Genomic DNA, 22321 nt, shown 5'->3' with positions numbered 1-22321 from the left:
GCTATTGTGATCAATTTCTTCGGTTTCAGAATTCTCTGGTTTCTCCTCTATAATACTACACTCTTAATTGTCTTTCCTGTCCAACCAAAGCTGCAATGCCGCTACAAAACTTTCGTTAGTGACCCGTACCTGTTTATTTGACGGTGTATGGTCCTGATCGACCCTCGTTTACCTTTCAGTGCCAGACGATCCAGCTACTTCCACATTTTACTTGAACAATACCTATAAATGACAATGACCAAATACCTCCTTTGTTGTAAATAATTACACTAATTCTGAGGTGTGGTCTGAGAGATACGACCAAACATTTAGTTCTAACTCACCTATCTAGCGGAAGAGCTGAGTAGCGATTACTTGGTTCGGCTTGCACTTCTCAGAAGCTACTGTAAGGAAGGCATGAAAGTGAGAGCGGGAAAATACTGTAACCACGTGATGGAACAAGCGTGTTGTGTTACAGACCGCACCTCAGGAGTTACTGGTTAAATTGTGGAGAATAATTTTACAAGTGATGGATACACTGGAGGTTTGGGAGGAATCAGAATTACTTTTGAGACTGAGATAGTTTTTATTTGAATAGGAAAGACAAGTGGAACTTGATACAATAAGGCAACAGCTCTATAATTGTGACTACGATTTGCTAACACTTCAAGACGGATGAATTAATTTTGAAATCGATGCAAAAGAGAAAGCGCAATAGTAGGAGGCATCTGGAGACGAAAGAAGAAATTTCGAACAAGAATATGTAGATCATCACAGGCAACGAAGGAGAGGACAATATACCACACAGCCCTACATCCTTCTTGAATTAGCAACAATCCAGTTAAGAGAGCAATATTACGGGAAAACTCTATCAAGCAGCTAACCGAACCACTGACGTGGCATATGACGCCGAAACTGAGAATGTGAACTCTACTCATCTACAGCACTGCGAATTGCGACTGACCGTTCGTCTTCCATACACAGAACTATAATTCGTTCTGTTGTGATCTGAGCTTTAAATTACGTACGAGTCAAGTTTCCGATGTTGAGAGTAGCAAACTGACAACTTGCTGTTCAGATGTGCCAGTTGTCGCTGTTAGGAATGAGGGTCTTTGTTTGTAACGTTTACTCGAGTTACCCAAATCCTCCCCTTTAGGAAACACTTCAAAGATACTGTTTACACTGCGTTCTGCCACCAAACGAGGCGCCGGAACAGCCCTACGATTTGGTACTTAATTTTTTAAATCAACCGAACCGCCATCGCCATCTTGCTCCAGTTCAGCGAAATCTGAGGACAGCAGAGCTTCCGCAGTATAGAACCGCGCTGTAGCTTTCACGAGGTACATCGTACACGTGATTCAATGATTCACAGGATTCCGCCATTTGTGTTGTCGTACTCTACGAAACAGACCTCCAATTGAACATCATGTTAAAGTGCATTACATGTAGAGAACAGTAGCAACCTTACTTAACACGTCAACCAACAGTATCCCACACTGCGCTAATTAAATCTACAACACATTAATTTATCCCACTACAGAACTATACTATCAGACGATATAAGTAACGCTGTTAACATTTGGGTTTGTGTATGGAATAGTGTAATTTAGTACGTGTTTTCTTAATGCTAATCAGTACCGATTGCATTTGGTTAACAGTTCAGAGGGAATTGTAAACGAAGTTAAAGAAGTTGTGAAATACAGCAGAACATTTTATATAGCTGAAAGTAACATTACGTGGGGGCTTAGTACAGAATGTCACTAAGTTTAATTGCATTCAAGTAGTAATTAGTATTACGATGCAGATCGCTGTATCCTACTTTCCCATTTAGTAATTAAGGTTTGATGAGTACGATCGATATGACCTTAAGTTACACTGATCTGTCAACACACAATAGGAAATCTATTCTGTGCAGTTACTCTGTGCGTAGCCATTATGGAAAAAGTATTTCAGGAACATTTCAACACATCTAATTTCAGTAACCTCAACTAAGTTATCACTACAGAAACACTTATAACATTTAGTGTAATTTTATCTGTTTATGTATTTCGTTGTATTAATTGTCTTGTAGTACGGCTGTGGGCGGACCTGGGTCTCGTAATGATCAATTCCACCGTGTGTAAAGACAGAAGCTAACTGCTAGATATTACCGTAATGACCTTCGGACAGATCGGAGAATTTTCCATTAAGCTGAAGTTGAAAAATGGGGTGTGGTACCTCAATATGTCAGCAAGGTGTTTACGTGCTCACGTTGTATTCGGACTCAATACGTATCTATAACGGTGTACTGTACTCCTTGTATCAAATATACAACGTGGCGAGGAAACTGGTTTTTGTCGTAAATGTTAATTACTGTCGGAGCTAACACAGAGAATTTCAGGTAGTCAAAAGTTACCAGATTTTCTTAAAAAAAATGTAATCTACCAGGAAACAGTTGTGGTGGTTAATTATGCAAGATGGAATAGTATTGAAATCATTCTAGTATTGGTATTTGTTGACTGACTGTAGATGTGTCTCATTCCGAAATCGTTGGATTCTACAATTTTAGTTATGTGAAGCGCACGATACATATCGAAACATTAAAAACCAAGTTCAAGTTGTTTCAACACTCTGAATTCCTATCAAAATCAAGATTTGTGCAGCGAATTCACACCCACCCACATACACACCCACCCACACACACCCACACCCACACACCCATATATATATATATATATATATATATATATATATATATATATATATATATATATATATATATACTCCTCGAAATTGAAATAAGAACACCGTGAATTCATTGTCCCAGCAAGGGGAAACTTTATTGACACATTCCTGGGGTCAGATACATCACATGATCACACTGACAGAACCACAGGCACATAGACACAGGCAACAGAGCATGCACAATGTCGGCACTAGTACAGTGTATATCCACCTTTCGCAGCAATGCAGGCTGCTATTCTCCCATGGAGACGATCGTAGAGATGCTGGATGTAGTCCTGTGGAACGGCTTGCCATGCCATTTCCACCTGGCGCCTAAGTTGGACCAGCGTTCGTGCTGGACGTGCAGACCGCGTGAGACGACGCTTCATCCAGTCCCAAACATGCTCAATGGGGGACAGATCCGGAGATCTTACTGGCCAGGGTAGTTGACTTACACCTTCTAGAGCACGTTGGGTGGCACGGGATACATGCGGACGTGCATTGTCCTGTTGGAACAGCAAGTTCCCTTGCCGGTCTAGGAATGGTAGAACGATGGGTTCTATGACGGTTAGGATGTACCGTGCACTATTCAGTGTCCCCTCGACGATCACCAGTGGTGTACGGCCAGTGTAGGAGATCGCTCCCCACACCATGATGCCGGGTGTTGGCCCTGTGTGCCTCGGTCGTATGCAGTCCTGATTGTGGCGCTCACCTGCACGGCGCCAAACACGCATACGACCATCATTGGCACCACGGCAGAAGCGACTCTCATCGCTGAAGACGACACGTCTCCATTCGTCCCTCCATTCACGCCTGTCGCGACACAACTGGAGGCGGGCTGCACGATGTTGGGGCGTGAGCGGAAGACGGCCTAACGGTGTGCGGGACCGTAGCCCAGCTTCATGGAGACGGTTGCGAATGGTCCTCACCTATACCCCAGGAGCAACAGTGTCCCTAATTTGCTGGGAAGTGGCGGTGCGGTCCCCTAAAGCACTGCGTAGGATCCTACGGTCTTGGCGTGCATCCGTGCGTCGCTGCGGTCCGGTCCCAGGTCGACGGGCACGTGCACCTTCCGCCGACCACTGGCGACAACATCGATGTACTGTGGAGACCTCACGCCCCACGTGTTGAGCAATTCGGCGGTACGTCCACCCGGCCTCCCGCATGCCCACTATACGCCCTCGCTCAAAGTCCGTCAACTGCACATACGGTTCACGTCCATGCTTTCGCGGCATGCTACCAGTGTTAAAGACTGCGATGGAGCTCCGTATGCCACGGCAAACTGGCTGACACTGACGGCGGCGGTGCACAAATGCTGCGCAGCTAACGCCATTCGACGGCCAACACCGCGGTTCCTGGTGTGTCCGCTGTGCCGTGCGTGTGATCATTGCTTGTACAGCCCTCTCGCAGTGTCCGGAGCAAGTATGGTGGGTCTCACACACCGGTGTCAATGTGTTCTTTTTTCCATTTCCAGGAGTATATATATATATATATATATATATATATACTAGTGTATTAATGACCTTCCAGACAACATTTGTAGTTACCTTCCAAAGTTCACGGATAATGCAGTTACCTGCAACACACACGCACTGACACACACACACAGATATATATATATATATATATATATATATATGTGTGTGTGTGTGTGTGTGTGTGTGTGTGTGTGTGTGTGTGTGTGTGCTAGTGCGTGTGTGTTGCAGGTAACTGCATTATCCGTGAACTTTGGAAGGTAACTACAAATGTTGTCTGGAAGGTCATTAATACACTACGTATATAGGAAGAGTGCCCACACACTTCCCATTCATGCCTGGCGTTGCAGTCGACCACCCTCCGTCGAATAAAATAAGCCTTGACTCCCCTATCAAGATATTCTCGTTTTGTTCACAAATTTCGCGTGGCGCACCATAGGGTCACACGTTTGCTAATAACTGTAGATTTGGTACTGAGTCGAAAGCTTTTCAAAGTCAATAAATTATTGCTGGGATTCTTGATTTGAACGATATCGTGTGAAAAGATTGCAAGCTGGTTATCGCTTGACCAACGTTTCAGAATCGATGTTGGCTGGCATCAAGGAGGTCATTCCGTTCGGGACACATCATTACGTCTGAGCTCAGAATTTTTGCAAAGATTCTACAACAGATAGAAGTCAAGGATATTTGATAGGTGGATTTGTGGATCACTTCATCTACCTGTCTTGTAAATTGCCTTTTCGTTTCCAATTAGCTTGCTATTACACTGTTATGCATTTCAGTCTTGTACTGTTGGTATGTAGATATCGTTCAAGTTAACTATCATCGTAAAGTATTTAAATAACTGCTTCTTTTAATTTATAGAAATGAAGCCTCTTGGAAGACTAAATTTAAGCAGCCCTCACTTCTCTTAACTCTGTTTGTTGCAAACAGTTACTAACAATTTGCTTTGGTGTGATGTATGCACCCTGATCACATTCAGAGTTGGAGGCTGGCTTAGTTCCGCAAAACGCCGCTGACATCAAGGTGTCCGAGTCGAACCCAGAATGTGGGAGATAATTTTGCTGACCACATAGCGCCCGACTCCAAGGCGGGTAACTGCGCCAACCCCAGGTGGAATCCGCAGTGTGGATTAACGAAGAGAGTCACTCTGCTGAGGAGCCTACATGTGTGTTTTAAGCCGTCGGCACACGGACCGTGCTGTCGAACGTTAACGTTGAGTGTGCCGACTTCAACGTGCTGCTGAACGCTCAGACACGATGCGACTTGTGCACACGGTACGTGGGCCCCAACGTGGTATACGCGATCGCAACGCACACTAGCGGCAGTTGAAGGATGTTTCTACTTCTACTCAACGGGCTCGCGTGAAATTCCCACGTTAGCTGTATTAAAACGCACATTTCTTCCATCGTCCACGAAAAGGAAAGTACCTTGTCCTGTCAGTAAGGGCACAGGTTTATAAAAGTTCCATTACAAAGAGTGTGGCACAAATTTGGAATACTTCTCTGCATAAGATAAACATTATTTCATCATTCCCACATTTTAGTAAAACCTTAAGCACAGTCCTACATGATCACTGTTCCGGCCCAGTAACAGAATCTTTGCAACATGTGAATTACGAAGCGTAAAAGAGAAAGGAACAAAATATCTTTATACAAGTAGCGCAAGCTGTCCTGTAGATTAAGCCAATCGAACAAAGTCACCCCTCTGAAAATAGTGGACTTATGTTTACATAGCATCAAATATTATACTATATACCTATATTAAACTAATAATAAAGTATTAGAACCTATCAGAAACGGGAATGTTAGGAAAAAAATTTGGAACTGTCAAAACGTGAACCACCGCCCCAACAAACTCAATACGGGACAGTGACGCTACTCATTACGCTAAACCAACAATACACTCCGTATTTCTAATATAGTATGTTATCCCTCGCTAAAAACCATAATCGTAGGTATGTTACTAATTGAAATTTAATTATAACAAATTGTACTAAGGACAATGCGTTTTGGGTGGATCTTCAGTGTGTCGCTGCCTTCGAATAGCGAGCGTACTCCCATAATACGCAAATTACAATAACTCATTTGCCACGAATTTGATGTTTCTCGTTATTTTATTGCAAGGAATTACACAGTTAACAACGGGTTTTCCAGTGATTCTCAATTTGCTTGTGCTCAGAAACGGCATATATGCATATAGTCTTGAAATGAATGCGAATATGGCGCCTCACAACTCTGTACTGAAGGGAGAGGGCGTGCGTGTGACGTAGCTGGCGTTGTGCCATCTCATTGGTCAACCCTCAGACGCACGCTAAATGTATCTGACATGCCAGATATTGCTCTGCACGTTCGGAAAGACTCCCGAACGTGCTATTCCACGCTATGACGTCAGAAACTCGGCACGCTCAACGGTCGGATGCACAGTCCGTGTGCCGACGGCTTTAGATGGTTTCCCACATCGCACCAGATGAATACCGGGCTAGCATCTAAGTTCCCCTCAGCTCAACGAGTCGCAAACATTTAGCAAGCTGCCGCTCACTTTCACTTGGATAACACTACACGCAGATAGTTGGGATACATGTATTCCGTCCGAGGTTACACGGGGACTCGAAGGGCGTCCAGCAGTCCCTTAAATGAACTATTGCATATCTATTAGAAACCATGTCAATTTTTCGTCGATAATGGCCAAAGGCATAAGATACAGAGGATGAATGTGGAAGATCCTTTCACTAACGAAAGTCCTGCTAAGGAAGGCGGAAAAACCAGTAAATTTAAGTACAGTTTCCGACTTAAATCCTACTAGGCAATGAGAGGAATTCAGATATTCGTATTGTAATACGGCATTATTGTACGAGACACAGGGGCAGAGCCGGCTGAATTGGCAGAGCGGTTCTAGGCGCTACAGTCTGGAACCGCGCGACCGCTACGCTCGCAGGTTCGAATCCTGCCTCGGGCATGGGTGTGTGTGATGTCCTTAGGTTAGTTAGGTTTAAGTAGTTCTAAGTTCTAGGGGACTGATGACCTCAGACGTTAAGTCCCATAGTGCTCAGAGCCATTTTTTCTGAACACAGGAGCAGAAGGTGAAATGTTTAAGTAGGATTAAATTCGAGGATGATTCGAGGCATGTGCTCTGGGATGGTAGGTTCGCAACAGTACTGAGAAAAATTTGTTATATATTTCATGTCGTTGGGATCAGCTACATAATATATAGAGTACTGTTGCAGTGGCTACTGGCTTAGGAGTGACTTGCTCATTCCGAAACCACATACAGTGTTATATCCAGTTACGGTTGATAACAAGGTGTGTGGCTTAACAATGGGGGACTCACCCAGAAATCTATAACGACTGCAGCAATAAATTATACATTCATGCAGCTAAGAAGGACAAAAAAAAAGAAGATTCTTCAGCTATTCGAAGAGCTATACCTGTAGATCCAATATGAAGCGTTATCTGTCCCTTCCCATCATCAACGTGACAACACGTACCATAACAGTGTTCTAACTCTGCATTAGACAACGATGAGATATGTAATTGTACTGCATACACATTCTACAGGCTACCAACAGTGGGACTTCTGCAATACCACTACACTGAAGCTGACAAGTAGTAATCTGTTGTCTTTTTTCTGTTTTAGGTTACTTATACCGCTCGGATCTTCAATTTCCTTCCCATTCCTCATCACGTTAAATTCACTGCAATACTAACAATCATGATGCATGAAGTAACGGTTCCTCGCCGTATGGTTTCCTTGTTGCCCCAGTATATTAGTATAGTTTCGTCTTATTTGTCTAATTGTACTCTGTAAAACTAACCATCTCTCCGTATTGCTTACTAGTTGTCAAATCCACTCATACTACTGTCTCAGCGATTTAATATCAACATGTCCACTGCAATCTGTGAATCATATTTCAGTACCTTTTTTCAATATTTTATGATACAATCTCATCTTTCTTGTAAGTATTTCATGTTGTGGGGAACTGGGTTTTTGTGTTGCAGTCGATAATACGCACAGCATTTCGGTTGGTAGCTGAGTAAAATTGGTGAACTATCGTAGCGACGTCACTTATATTACAAGTATAAAATCCGAGGCGCAGGCGTTCCTCTAAACTTTCTAGGAGCCACATATATACTTGTCTAACGAGACGCTAGACGCTACGTCCCCTCCAGTGGCCCGTGGGCTGTAAATTTCTCCGCCGTCCAGCGCTCAACACCGCTGATACGCTAAGTGGCGAAGCCATTAATACGCCAACTTGCTCTTATGCCACAAGCTTGTTTTGCGATACGAACTTCCATTAAACTTGGGTCATTTCTACTACCGGCGTCGCAATCTGAAGCTAACGAGGGCGTCTATGTGGCATGTCGTACATGTCCAATGTAAACAAGTTTCTCCGCACCACACCGTTCAGAAAGTGTTAAATCTTCTTTGTTGATAGCTGCTTTTAACGAATCTGGATAGTCTTTTTCTTGGGAAATAGAAAATTTTAAGAAAATACAGTGGCGGTACACTTTGCCACTGTATTTTCGTAGTCCGCCGCTCGTGGTCTCGCGGTAGCGTTATCGCTTCCCGAGCACGGGGTCCCGGGTTAGATTCCCGGCGGGGTCAGGGATTTTCACCTGCCTCGAGATGACTGGGTGTTTGTGTTGTCCTCATCATTTCATCATCATCCAGGAAAGTAGCGAACTTGGACTGAGCAAAGATTGGGTAATTGTACGGGCGCTGATAACCACGCAGTTGAGCGCCCCACAAACCAAACATCATCATCATCATCATGTATTTTCGTTGACAAATATCTGATAAATATGAATTTCTTTCCCGTATTCAGCTTTGTTGATGGGAAACTTAGACGTCTAAAACTTGTAAAGGAAGCTACCAAGAACCTATCTGAAAAGAATCTCTATGTTGTGAGAGTTCCACATATCTTACGAGGTGCATTCAAGTTCTAAGGCCTCGGATTTTTTTTTCTCCGGACTAGAAAGAGGTAGAAACATGCGCATTGTTTTAAAATGAGGCCGCGTTCATTGTCAATACGTCGCAGAGATGGCAGCACCGTACGGCAGATGGAATTTTACTGCCAGCGGCGAGAATGAGAACTGTTTGAAATACTTAAAATGGCGAAGTTTTCCTTACTTGAACAGCGTACAATCATTCGTTTTCTGAATTTGCGTGGTGTGAAATCAATTGAAATTCATCGACAGTTGAAGGAGACATGTGGTGATGGAGTTATGGATGTGTTGAAAGTGCGTTCGTGGGTGCGACAGTTTAATGAAGGCAGAACATCGTGTCACAACAAACTGAAACAACCTCGGGCTCGCACAAGCCGGTCTGACGACATGATCGAGAAAATGGAGAGAATTGTTTTGGGGGATCGCCGAATGACTGTTGAACAGATCGCCTCCAGAGTTGGCATTTCTGTGGGTTCTGTGGACACAATCCTGCATGACGACCTGAAAATGCGAAAAGTGTCATTCAGGTGGGTGCCAAGAATGCTGACGGACGACCACATGGCTGCCCGTGTGGCATGTTGCCAAGCAATGTTGACGCGCAACGACAGCATGAATGGGAATTTCTTTTCGTCGGTTGTGACAATGGATAAGACGTGGATGCCATTTTTCAATCCAGAAACAAAGCGCCAGTCAGCTCAATGGAAGCACACAGATTCACCGCCACCAAAAAAATTTCAGGTGCTGAAAAAATGATGGTGTCCATGTTCTGGGACAGCGAGGGCGTAATCCTTACCCATTGCGATCCAAAGGGCACTACGGTAACAGGTGCATCCTACTAAAATGTTTTGAAGAACAAATTCCTTCCTGCACTGCAACAAAAACGTCCGGGAAGGGTTGCGCGTGTGCTGTTTCACCAAGACAACGCACCCGCACATCGAGCTAACATTACGCAACAGTTTCTTCGTGATAACTTTGAAGTGATTTTCCATGCTCCCTACTCACCTGACCTGGCTCCTAGTGACTTTTGGATTTTTCCAACAATGAAAGACACTCTCCGTGGCCGCACATTCACCAGCTGTGCTGCTATTGCCTCAGCGATTTTCCAGTGGTCAAAACAGACTCCTAAAGAAGCCTTCGCCGCTGCCGTGGAATCATGGCGTCAGCGTTGTGAAAAATGTGTACGTCTGCAGGGCGATTACGTTGAGAAGTAACGCCAGTTTAATCGATTTCGGGTGAGTAGTTAATTAGAAAAAAAATCGGAGGCCTTAGAACTTGAATGCACCTCGTACATCTATGTTTCCAGATGTAATCCTATCGTGAAAGAACATTCTCATTCACTTTTGAGAGAGCTGCAATTTCCTTTTCGAATTACAGTATAAGATGTACAAATGTTAAAATTTCAAAATGTCTTGGCACAAGTCCTAATACCGTAGTTTGCTGAGCTCTATAATCGACACGTTCTAAACCGGTGTAAGCCTTTAATAAAGAACAGGCTGCTTCCTCGAAGCGTGTATGATCATGGCTACCGCCAGGATATTCTCTGCTGACTCAACACTGTTCCGCTGTCTGGGTCAGTTCATATTGTTATTTTATTCTTCATATAGATTTTATCACAGAGTCTGCAGCGATCCTACTCATTTCTCATATCATCAGTTCCTTTAATTATACAAAACTCTTCATTTCTCTTCCCATCCGCTTCCACCTTCAGCCCCCTCCCTTCCATTTTCGTTTCCGTACAAAGCTGCGCTGTAGACGTACATTCCCTGGTTTGTCTTCCTCGAATTAGGGCTTCTTCTTATTCGTCTTCTTCTTCAGCCAATCTCAGTCTTCTGTTGGATATACGTGCGTACTCATTGTCCCATTTTTTGCGCCACCTGCCAACATCGTGTTCCAGCCATCAGCTCACGTCATCAGGCAAGCTACTTCCATTGCCTCTCTCGCGGTCCCATAATATAAAGCTAACAATTTTAGAGATACACCAGCTGTTATCTTTTCGCGCTACGTGTCTGAACCATTGCCACTTCAGTCTTGGAACTCTGCTTCTAATGCCCTCTGATCGAATCGAGTCCCTGAGACTGACTCCTAGCATCTGTCGTTCCAGGGCTCAAAGCTTAAGAGTACCTTCCTTAGTCGAAATCATAGTTAGCTGACTGTCAGTCGTATCCGGTAGATATTTGCTATTTATCATATGACATTATGATATTAACGACCATAGATTAAGAGTAACATTTAGAAAGACACGTGAAGGTTACAAATGTAGTTAACTGAACTACCAATCGTATTCAGGAGGTCTTCATAATGTCCAGTTGTAATGTTTTCCTTCCACACATCACTGTTGAAATTCTCTGTCACTCCACAGGTTGAAAGTTTCGAGAGGCATAATATATACAAAACAAGAAATTTTTACTTATCTTCATTTTCTATTGTTGCTGGCTCCACTTTTGCGTCTAGCGGTACGTTCTTGACGTTGAAATTTTTATTTAACGTTGTGGGTTCGACTAAATAACTGATCAAGAACTAACTGTTGTTATGATTTTCTTTTATTTCATTCATTCTCCTAGATCACACTGACTTCATAATCTCCATTTCCATACAACTATGAATTACATTGTTGTAGATAAAATTAAAAACACGTGTGTTTCCATCATAGGCATGCCCACTACTACATTACGTTCTGCATTACTCACAATATTCCAAAGAATATACAAACGAAAGAGTTTATCACCAAGTTATATCATTATTTTATAAATGAATTCCGAAATAAATTTAATAAATTAGGATTAGATCAATTAATAACATGAATTTTAAATATACCAGATATTTCGTAATTTCAAATATGTTGAAAGAAGAGTAATTTTTACTGTATGTGCATAGTACTACCAAATTAATTTCTTTTTATTCATTTTAGCCTGGAATATAATACATTGTATACAAAATCATATGAAATTCCTTTAATTAAACAACTGAGATAATGTTCACCTATACAAGAATCGATAGTATAAATGGTATCGTTTATTTCTGTATAAAATAGGATAATGTTGAGTGTCCCATTACACAGTGTAGTCCCAAATACATAATTTACCTTAATCCTTCAAGAGTACTTGTGGGCAGGCCGCAGGCCACCTCTTTAAGAACTAACCTCCAAACAGTTTTGAGTAAAGTTAAATGGATAACGCAAAAAGTACGGCCCTAGGTACAGCTCATTAGGAAATGTTCACATAGCCTCATTCAGAACAACTTTATTTGACTGGAGTTATGTGATGGTTATGATTTTGAGCAAATTTCTAATTTTTTCTAAGCACAGACTAAAAGCCTACAACTTAAAGTAAGTGAAGGGATTGACGAGAAACAATGATTAAATTTAATGCTGAGATGTATTCATAAACACATTTACGAGATCAAAATTTTAAACGAGTAACGAATAATCTGTGACTGTTGTATCTGCCCAAACCTGCATGAAGACTAAGGGGAAAGCATCAGTTAAGTTACTTCTTGACCTCTTAAGAATTTACTCTCACCCAAAGTCCAATGATAACTAACATATATTTAATCCTGCAAGTTGTGATCGGAACAGCGACTCAGAGATGAAGAGGAAAACTCGGAAGTTCACACATTCATTATCAGTGAAAAATAAGATTAGACAGGCGATCGTCTTGGAATTGACAAGTGTTATATTCACGCGGAGTGACCGCGCGGTTTGCGGCACAATGTCACGGACTGTGAGGCCCATCCCGCCGGATTCTCGAGTCCTCCCTCGGGCATAGGTGTGTGTATTGTTCTTAGCATAAGTTAGTTTAAGTCAGTTTACGTAAGGACCCATAAAATCAGCAGTTTGGTCCCTTAGGAATTCACACACATTTAAACATTTTTTGAACATGTATTAAAAACTAATCGAACTACTCTGTTGATGCCGCGAATTGGGCTCACCTTAAGGGGGGTAGGACGTCAGACGGGCCGACTTCGAGATGGAGAGGCTCCACAGGACGTTTTAATTTGCACTGTCTATACTTTTACAAATAAATTCATAAAACTTTGTCAGCAATACCAGGATGGATTCAGGATTCAAACTCATAGCAGTGGAAGTTCAAAAACACGGAAAAGTAATATTTTTTATATGTGAACTTTCATGATTTTTTTCACTTACTGTTGGCTGCATTTGTTGCTATAGGTACACTTTCTTCATAAGTAAGAGAGATTCTTCGATGAATTTTGCACGGCTTACAAACCATACTTACAGGTGTATGAAGATCTAGAATTTATTTAATCAATGGAAAAATGAATGGGCTGTTAAGTTTTGAACTTCGTGTTTAGAGAAAAGTCGAATTATTTAGTTAATTATCTCTATTTTTACTACAGTTTTTATCAGATTTTGGATATTCTAGAGTTTCATACACCTGTAAGTATGGTTTGTATGCTGTGCAAAATGCAAGGAAGAATCTCTCTTACTTATGAAGAAAAGTGTACCTACAGCAACAAATGCAGCCACTAAAAAGGGAAAAAACGATGAAATTTCAGATGTAAAAAAAAATTGTTTTGTATGTTTTTGAACTTCCTCTGCTATGAGTGTGAATCCTAAATCCTTCCTAGTCATGCTGACAAAGTTTTATGAATTTGTTTGTAAAAGTATAGACAGTGCAAATTAAAATGTCCTGTGGTGCCTCTCCTGCTCCAAGTCGGCCCGTTTCACGTCCTACCCCCCTTAAGTATTGCTGTGCTGTATTGATTTGTGCGCTGCCGGTCTGTTGTTCGCTGCACGAAGACTGAGTTGTCAGCAGCTTATCTGAACTCCAAGCCTCCACCGGGCTGCTATGCGAAGTTTATCAAGACATGACAGATACCTAAACCGAACATTATGTCACCACTCTCGCGTCCTACTCCGATCTGCTTCCCTCACGACACCCACTTATGCACTGCCTACTCCTATTGGTGCCAATAGCCAATCGTAAAACAGTGAACCACTGCAGTCCCGTCACTAGGGTTCCCTCCTGCAGAGAATGCCACCAAAAACAGCAATTTTTCAGCGTACAATGGAAACGTGATATTCCCTGCTACTATCGAAACGCACTCTTTCCAGCGCTGCGATCTGACGTCAAACATCTATCCGCCAGCTGCACGTTCTCCTGCCATTACCCATAGCCTCGCAACTGGGTTCGAGGAATACGGAGAGGACCGCTACGAGGCTAGAGTTGGTTTGCTGTGGCCCTTGCTTTTGACCAGTGGCAGATGTATATCTTAAAAAAAGTGCGAAAACAGGGAAAGCCGCCCTCGGCTTCAGACACGGCGCTATAGTTTCTCTGAAAGGGAAACAGCCACAAGCAGTCGTGCACCAGAACAATGCCTGCCGCCCCCTGTGAGAGTCAAGCGTACCTCACTTCCAAGAATCTTACGCCACCCACACCGCCAGACTTCTCACTATTCACGCTTCATCGAAGGATTTCCTATTTTTCTCCCTCCAGTCCAAAGCGGTGCACATTCGCATGTGACATGGCCCCGCAGGCGTTAGCTGGGATAGATACCGGGGAAAACATCAGACAACGCTCGAAGGCGAATGCTTTGAATATGTGGAAGTCGTGGGGAGTACGGGCAGGCACCGTTTCCATAATAAAAGCGTTTCCTCTGTACCTCTAAAATTTTACAACTTTATTAACTTGATTTCAAAATAGTAAGTAAACATTCGTTATCATGAACAACAAGATCCTTAATGTGGTTTGTTTAGGAAAGTTCCTGAAGTATTATTTTAACAAATCAAAGAACAGCTCTCAAAATGAAATCACAACGCTTAAAACTCAAAGTCCCTTTACAAGCAAAAGAAAAAATACAAATTACATAATGCAAGGTCACATAAAAGATTCTAACGATACATGTCAATACCAAATTTTTCGTAGATATCACCTGTGATCTGAAAAGGCAATAAAATATTGATCACAAACTTTTTAATTAAAACTATGAACCTACACTCAAAACCCGTAGCGTCTATTATGCACACCGTATCACAAAATATTTTCCTTTCTTTTAAACACCTTACACCATAATCCTCCGTATATGCGATTCATACTACATCCAACGAATTATGACAAAGAATTACGCATAGATGTCTTAATAACCAGGTATGTAATCTTTTTCTTTCAAAATAAATAAAATACACAGAAATGTACTCTTAATCTCAGTGATTACATCCGTAAAAAAATATACAATAGATATTTTAGATTTCGACGTGGCCATGCGGTGTTGTGTACCGTGCTGTCCTTCAGGATCACACGCGTTACGCAAAAGATTTTCTACGATGTACAATACGTTAACAGGGCGCAACCAACCTACGCAAATTGCATACTGTGATTATACGTCGATGTGGATACGGCTCGCAAATCTTGAAACGGGCGAGGGAGTAGATGCGGTACTACTGAACATTTCGACAATACCACACCGCACCAAAAGGCAGTACGGTTGGGTAGACGAAAGACAAATCGAAAAATGTTGCAAGACAACCTCAGCAAGGCAGTAAGAAAATATCTGGGACTTGAAACTCTTTGGAGGGCCACACAAAACCATAGAATGACGTCCCAAGCTAAATTATGTAAGTACTACCGGCGATTTCGCCACGACAAGTAGAACCATAAAACACAAATCCAAGGGCAGAACCAATAAATTACTTTTCAGCCGTTGAATGACCACATGATGACCGCTATTCGGTCCTACACACTTGGTTCTTCGAGTCTACGGCGTTCCGTCCTCAACCGACTGCTTCTGCGGCACCCACCGAGCAAGTTGCCCTGTCCTCCGACCCCGACGTCGCTCCCGTGCGCAGTCCAGAGCTACTCGCTGCAAGCCCCTTCTTCCTCGTTCTGTCCGCCTGGCGGCGCGCAGGAAGTCAACTCGCCAAAGATACGCAGCGACCAGAGACTCCAATCCGATGTCGATATTGACAACGCAGCGAGAACTCAGAAGGCAGGTGGTTTCAAAACAACAAAAATTTTAAGTAACGAGCCGTACCGGCTCAGCTTGCACCCCAGAAACATTCGTAATTCATTAAGAAACGTCACAGTGTTATTAAAGAGAGACATGCAAATTACACAGGCACCCTATTGCCGGTCACTGTGGTTTATAATTTTAGTACCACTTTCATACCGATCTTCCGAGTTGTTAGACTCGTAATGATAAATATCTTCTGTTCTTTTTTTAATGTAAAAACGGCATGAAAAATGCTTGCAGCGATTCAGTATATACATCTCCACCACAGGCCGGATCACCTGCCAGTGTGCTTGACAGTTGTGCTTAGGGGATTTCTCTTGTTTCCGGTTAAACATCAAAAAGGCAGCACATTTCCCATTGTTAGTTGTAAGTAGAAATTACCCACCATTTTCTTCCTGAACTCTTTTGTGCTTCTTGTGTTTCATTTTTCTTCGACCAATTGAGGTAGTGATGTCAGTTACCGAAATGTTAACAAACTTTCTTTTCTAACACCTTGTAACACCGAGCTTTATTCGGTAGTATTCATTGCCACAGCAGTTACAGCCTCAGTGCGTCACTATCCATTTTCTTGACATATTGTTTCTTCACGACGATTCTCTAAAACATCTACCTACTCATCATTAAAGCTAAACAGTAGTCTATATCGGTTCCTGGTTCATAATCCATGATCTGATTTCGGAATCTTTATCTCACCATGATGTAGTCAATATGGCTTCTTCCCCTGTTTATAGGACTATTACATTCAAACCTACTTCTTTTGTTTTTCAAAAATGTGTAGTTCCTAGTAACCTAAGAATTATTTTAGAAGATTTCTCTCGTTGGTACTTGAGTCATCTTACCATAATATCATTGTCTAATCCTTTCCATACTATTGCCTTTCAGTTCTCTATAATCATGAGGTTTTTATAGCTTTCGACACTCTGAGTTACCCGCTCAGTGACCCCATATCCCTAGTGGGCTTTAGTCATCTTCTGCTTGCATAAGTTTCCTGTCCATTCTGACGAGAATTACCGCAGGGCTGAGCTGCAAGTCACTTTTTACTCTACCCCTCTCTTTGTAAAGAATGCGATTCACATTACACCGGCCAATGCTGCCTTTAATGTTACCCTATATTCCTCTGAACACCGTTTCACTTCATTGACTCCTAGTAGGTCGAGGTCAAGTCTTTTTACTTCCTTATATAGATTTTCTGTCTTTCCTACCACATTCAGACTTTTGATATTCTGATTCGTAGTACGGGCTTTATTTTTTATGGTCTTATATAATAATAATTACCTCTTCCTTCAAAGGTAGTTGTCGGAGATCCAAATATGGTATTATTATTTGGAAAATGAAGAAGTCGTCCCGATACCTTTTATTTTTAGATCATTTTTTCTGTCTATACCCATTATGCACCTTTCATGCAATTACTTCTATGACCTCTGCATCATCATGCCATTGGTCAGTGCAGATTCTTCCGCCTTGTAGCACAATAAAATCCTAGTACAAGAATGAGAAAATGATCCAAATCTTTATACGCTCCTCTACCGTTTATTACAAGGGCGTCGGCTGGTTTTGGGTGACTTCAAATACCAGCAGTCTTAAGCTATAATTGTTGAGACTTTTATTCCAAATATAACCCGACATTAGGTTGTAACCCGATACTCAGGACCTTTCAGTTAGTGGTTGAAAACGATTCTCATACACCCTGTTCACAAACCTGAACTTATGTTCTACTTATGTTCAATCTGGTTGTAAAAGTCTGTATGACTGCAGTCTATGGGCACATATTGCAGTGCACAAAGGAGCACAGCTGGGGAAATTCTGTAGCACAAACTGAACATAAGTCTATCTTGCAATAGTGTAAGTATATAAATACATGTGGTTCCATTTGTCCATGCAAGCCAAACACTCATGGACCCAGTTAAATATACTTTTACATATGGTGTTTTAAATAGCACCATGATACCGCTTGTTCAAATTTGAATATTTCTGAAGTATGATGGAGTGACTACGTGCTACAAATATTAATGACAAACACTTGAAATGCTACCACGTAACCTGCTATTATTCACCAGAGTGATTCTATGTTAAACGAGTGAATCAATCTGATCTATCCGTCGCTATTGTCACGTCTACTATTGCCTATGAGATATGACAGTTGTACTAAAACATACATACATTCGTACGCACATAAAACATGTACAAATATGAAATTACAATAATATTCTTACAAATTTTTTGCGAAACGTTACTTCTCGTTTTAGTTCAATGGTTGTGCAACAATGTCACTAGAATAGATAAAATTTCTGATATATATATATATATATATATATATATATATATATATATATATATATATATATATATATATATATATATATAAACTGTTGTAAGTTGCTAACCCAAGTAGCGATCTGTATGGCAAGTGATGACCGGAAGGAAAGGGTAACACAGAGGGTTTATCAACGGATTATTATTGCACTGTAAGTAATCGAGTTGGTCAAGTACAATGTCCTGAATTGTGAAGGGCACTCAAACGAAAACTGAACACTCATGACGACGGGTACATCGATGGTTCCATTCAAAAATAATTACCACCCGCATTAATGCTAGTGTGCATACCCTAGGTATTCACCTTTTAATTGGTGTATGATTGATTAAGAATTATCCTCCACCCTTAAGGTGTGGTCTTTTACAATATTTATTAAGACATTGAAGGTACATTAAGAAATATGTGTCATTAGCTTTAAGCGTCAATTACATTTACTTCTTTATACTATACATTTAGATAACCCGAGTCCGATGGACATGGCGGATTATTCGCAGTGTCATTAAATTATACTGGGCTGCAATCAATTAAATTTGGTTGAAACTTACAGAATACATTATTGGCAGGCATATACATTGTTGTAAGTGCAGAAAATACCTTGTTAGAAATTACAAGTTATAACACTACAACTGTGTGGATGATCATACATTTTCTAAGTGTTTTGCGAAGTTTGTTTTAATAGTTGTGCTGAATATTGTTCTTGTAAAAATATGTTGTCAAGGTACAAATGCTATTTCTTATGTAAGAGAGAGATACACATAGAATTTTAACATTTTGTTAGTAGACACGCTGGCCTAGTCATGGAAAAGCTATTGTCAAAGTGTTAAATAAATTGTAAATGCATTATCGCTGGGTGTGCGAGCGAGCCAAAAAAGTAGCAGTTGGAAGTCACGAAGAGACGATTGGTGTTGTTAGTTATGTGTATTCGTCGGTGTGGTTGTGCATAAGTACGGGAACAAAAGTTTGTTTCCAAAGTGCGGAGCAGTGAAACTGAAATGCTTGTTTTGGTGGATGTTTAATATGAGAGAGCTATGGCATTTATTGGGCACAGTTCAAACACAGCAAGAGTAATTCACCTTTCATCAAGTGTACTGTGGGCCCTTGTTATTGGCTATGGTACAGCAAGAAGATCAACCTGTGCCCTACTTACTGCTAAATTAAGCCACTTGACAAATCAACTGCATCATGAAGTAAGTCTAGACTTTTTATAAGTGCAGTAGACTAACCAACGACATTGGAATTTTATTGCTTGAATAACATTCTTTTCGTGCATATTGTCAAGCAAATAATTTTCTTAGGTCATAATCCAAATAGTATCCATTCTATCCCTTTGTATGAACCGAGATAATCAGAAAGTGAACTGAAAATGAAAAGAACATTATTTTATTAGGTTATCAAGACACAAATTTTCCAAATTTTGGACAATTATGTAACAATGAAATCTTTGTTTGTAGTATGAATAATGACAGAAATGCGAAAGGCAGTATTAGTTTATCAAAATAAAATTAGAGTAAATTTGATAATAAAAATTTGGTAGTAAAACTTTACATAACTTGGACACCAAATTTCATTGTCAAAGCACATTTCTAATTTATAGCTTGTGGCACAATTTGTAACTTCTATTACAGTGATATATCAAAGTAACTGCTAAGTAAATGAGTAAATTCAAACAATCTTTCTGCTTAGTACAATTACGACAGTCAGTATTACAGTGAGTAACGTAACAAAAAGTATCTGTCCACAGCCAGTAAACAATCTTACTTTAATTGATCTTTGAAAATTAATATGATATGTTGTCTGTGTTTGCTATTTGATTATAATCTGTCTGCAGTGACATATATGGTGTGAAGTAGTTGAAAGTTTGCATTAGGTTCTCTTCCTATGTCATGACGCCTATATCTGTTCTTACATAAGGTTGCTGACGAGTATAAAGTTCAGTTTCAGTTTAATTACTCTTGTTCTGGTAAGGAACTGGAGACTGTTTGTTATATCAGATGTCATACTTTGAAAACCTTTCATTCAAATTTTCCACTGTCTACTGTTAATTACAAAACCAGATTATGTAATTAAAAATATATAAAGTTAACCGAATTTTGTTTCTAAGTCATCACTGCGAAAGTACTGAGCAGTGGTGATTCGGTTATAACTTCACCTACTTCTCTCAGTATTGCATTATTCTTTGGAGTAGATGCCAATTCCTCACAAATTAGTGACTTTAGGTACACGATCATACAGAAAAGCCTAATTAGCCAGAGAGATAGAAGGGTTGTCAACTCTGTTCCCCTATGAGACAGCGTTCTCCTGTTTCGCGTAAGAGGGTGAAATGTTACATTTGATGATTACGAGTGACTGAAGCATTATGGTAATATTGCAGAAGTTTGCTATACAGCAGTGTTAAGTTTGATATTAGATACTCATTTCGAGGAAAGTGAGCTTAATTTGAAATACTAAACAATAACGTGAACAGTAGTCCATAAAAGAAGAGAGTGCTGAGATTATTTCTTCATATTAATCTTTTTCACGCAGAACGTCGAAATACATACAAAAAAAAAAGGGAGCAAGATAGAAGAAGACAGCATGCGTTTCTCAGACGCAAATTTAGGAACAGTTTTTACTTAACGGGTACCTGAAGAAGACTATTTCCTTTCAGATATAAGTGCTGCTACAGATGAAAAGCATGCAACTCCTTGGATGAAGAGCGAAGTACTGGCGGCGGTGATGATGATGATGATGATGATGATGATGAAGGTGATGATGATATGATATAGGTAGTAATCATGGTGTAGCTATTAATGCCTCTAGACAAATATTTAGTGGAACTGCTAGCATTTATATTGCTTCAAATGTTATGCTATGGAGTAAAAACCCCCAAGTGCAGAATAAAATGTATGAAAAAATTCGGTGAAATTTATAGAAGGACCAACAAGGGACATAATCACTTACGTTCTCGAAGATGTTTGGGCTGTATTTATTCCTTTACCCACCTGGATGAAACTGTCTGACGCACAAACCTAGAGACAACAAGAGTTTGTGTATCAAGCGAAATAAACTGGACTGATGTAAAACTAGGTAAGAAAGTCAGCCTTCTGGAGAACTATGTTTCATACTTGCGTGGGCAGAAGCTGGGGTTTTCCACTCAGGGAACTTTTTTCAAGAAAGTTCTCCAGTTCATTCTAAAGAGCTACCATGTCTGTGAGTCAGTTTGACGCAATAAAATGATTCATTAGATGTGATGACGAAAGAACAAGAGAGATTAGGTTATAACTGATAAGCTTCCTGTTATATACAACGTCTGGGAAACATTTATAGGACCGTGTGGGAAAGTAATGACACATAAAATTATCTTGCGGTGGACGATCAACTAATTCTATTTGGGGGCCATTGTGGTTCGTGCAACATATGCCAAATAATCCTGAAAAGTATGGAATGTAAGTATTCTGGATGTGGGAAGATGAAACTAGTTATGACATGGATGGGATTGTGTATGTAGGGAGAGAGCCAGGTGATCGACCGCAGAAAAATGTAAACCCTGCTACTGTGGAGATCTTTTCAGGCAATTTTTCTGCTACAGTCAGAAATGTAATAGTAGACAATTATTTTACATTTATACCTTTGGCGGAACGTCTCTTGAGTAAATACTGAACTGTTGTGCCAACAATGACGAAGAATAAACGAGAAATTCCAAAAGATATGAAGCCAATTAGCTGTAGAAAAGTAAATTTGAGTATTTTTGTAATTATGTAATGACACTGGTACGTTTTTCGACGAATAAAAACAACTGTGTAATCCTTCTGAGTGTCAGATAAACGTCAAAGAAAGCGAAGGCCTGAGATTGTGAAATTTTGTCACCAAGCAAAGTGAGGTGAGGACGTCATGGATCTGTCAGTACTTAGTAGTTCATGCAGAAGACAGACTATACACTGGTCCACGCCTCTGTG

This window comes from Schistocerca cancellata, chromosome 6, assembly GCF_023864275.1.
Source record: "Schistocerca cancellata isolate TAMUIC-IGC-003103 chromosome 6, iqSchCanc2.1, whole genome shotgun sequence".
Lineage (NCBI taxonomy): Eukaryota > Metazoa > Arthropoda > Insecta > Orthoptera > Acrididae > Schistocerca > Schistocerca cancellata.
The sequence above is the reverse complement of the archived record's forward strand: the minus strand, read 5'-3'. Positions refer to the sequence as shown.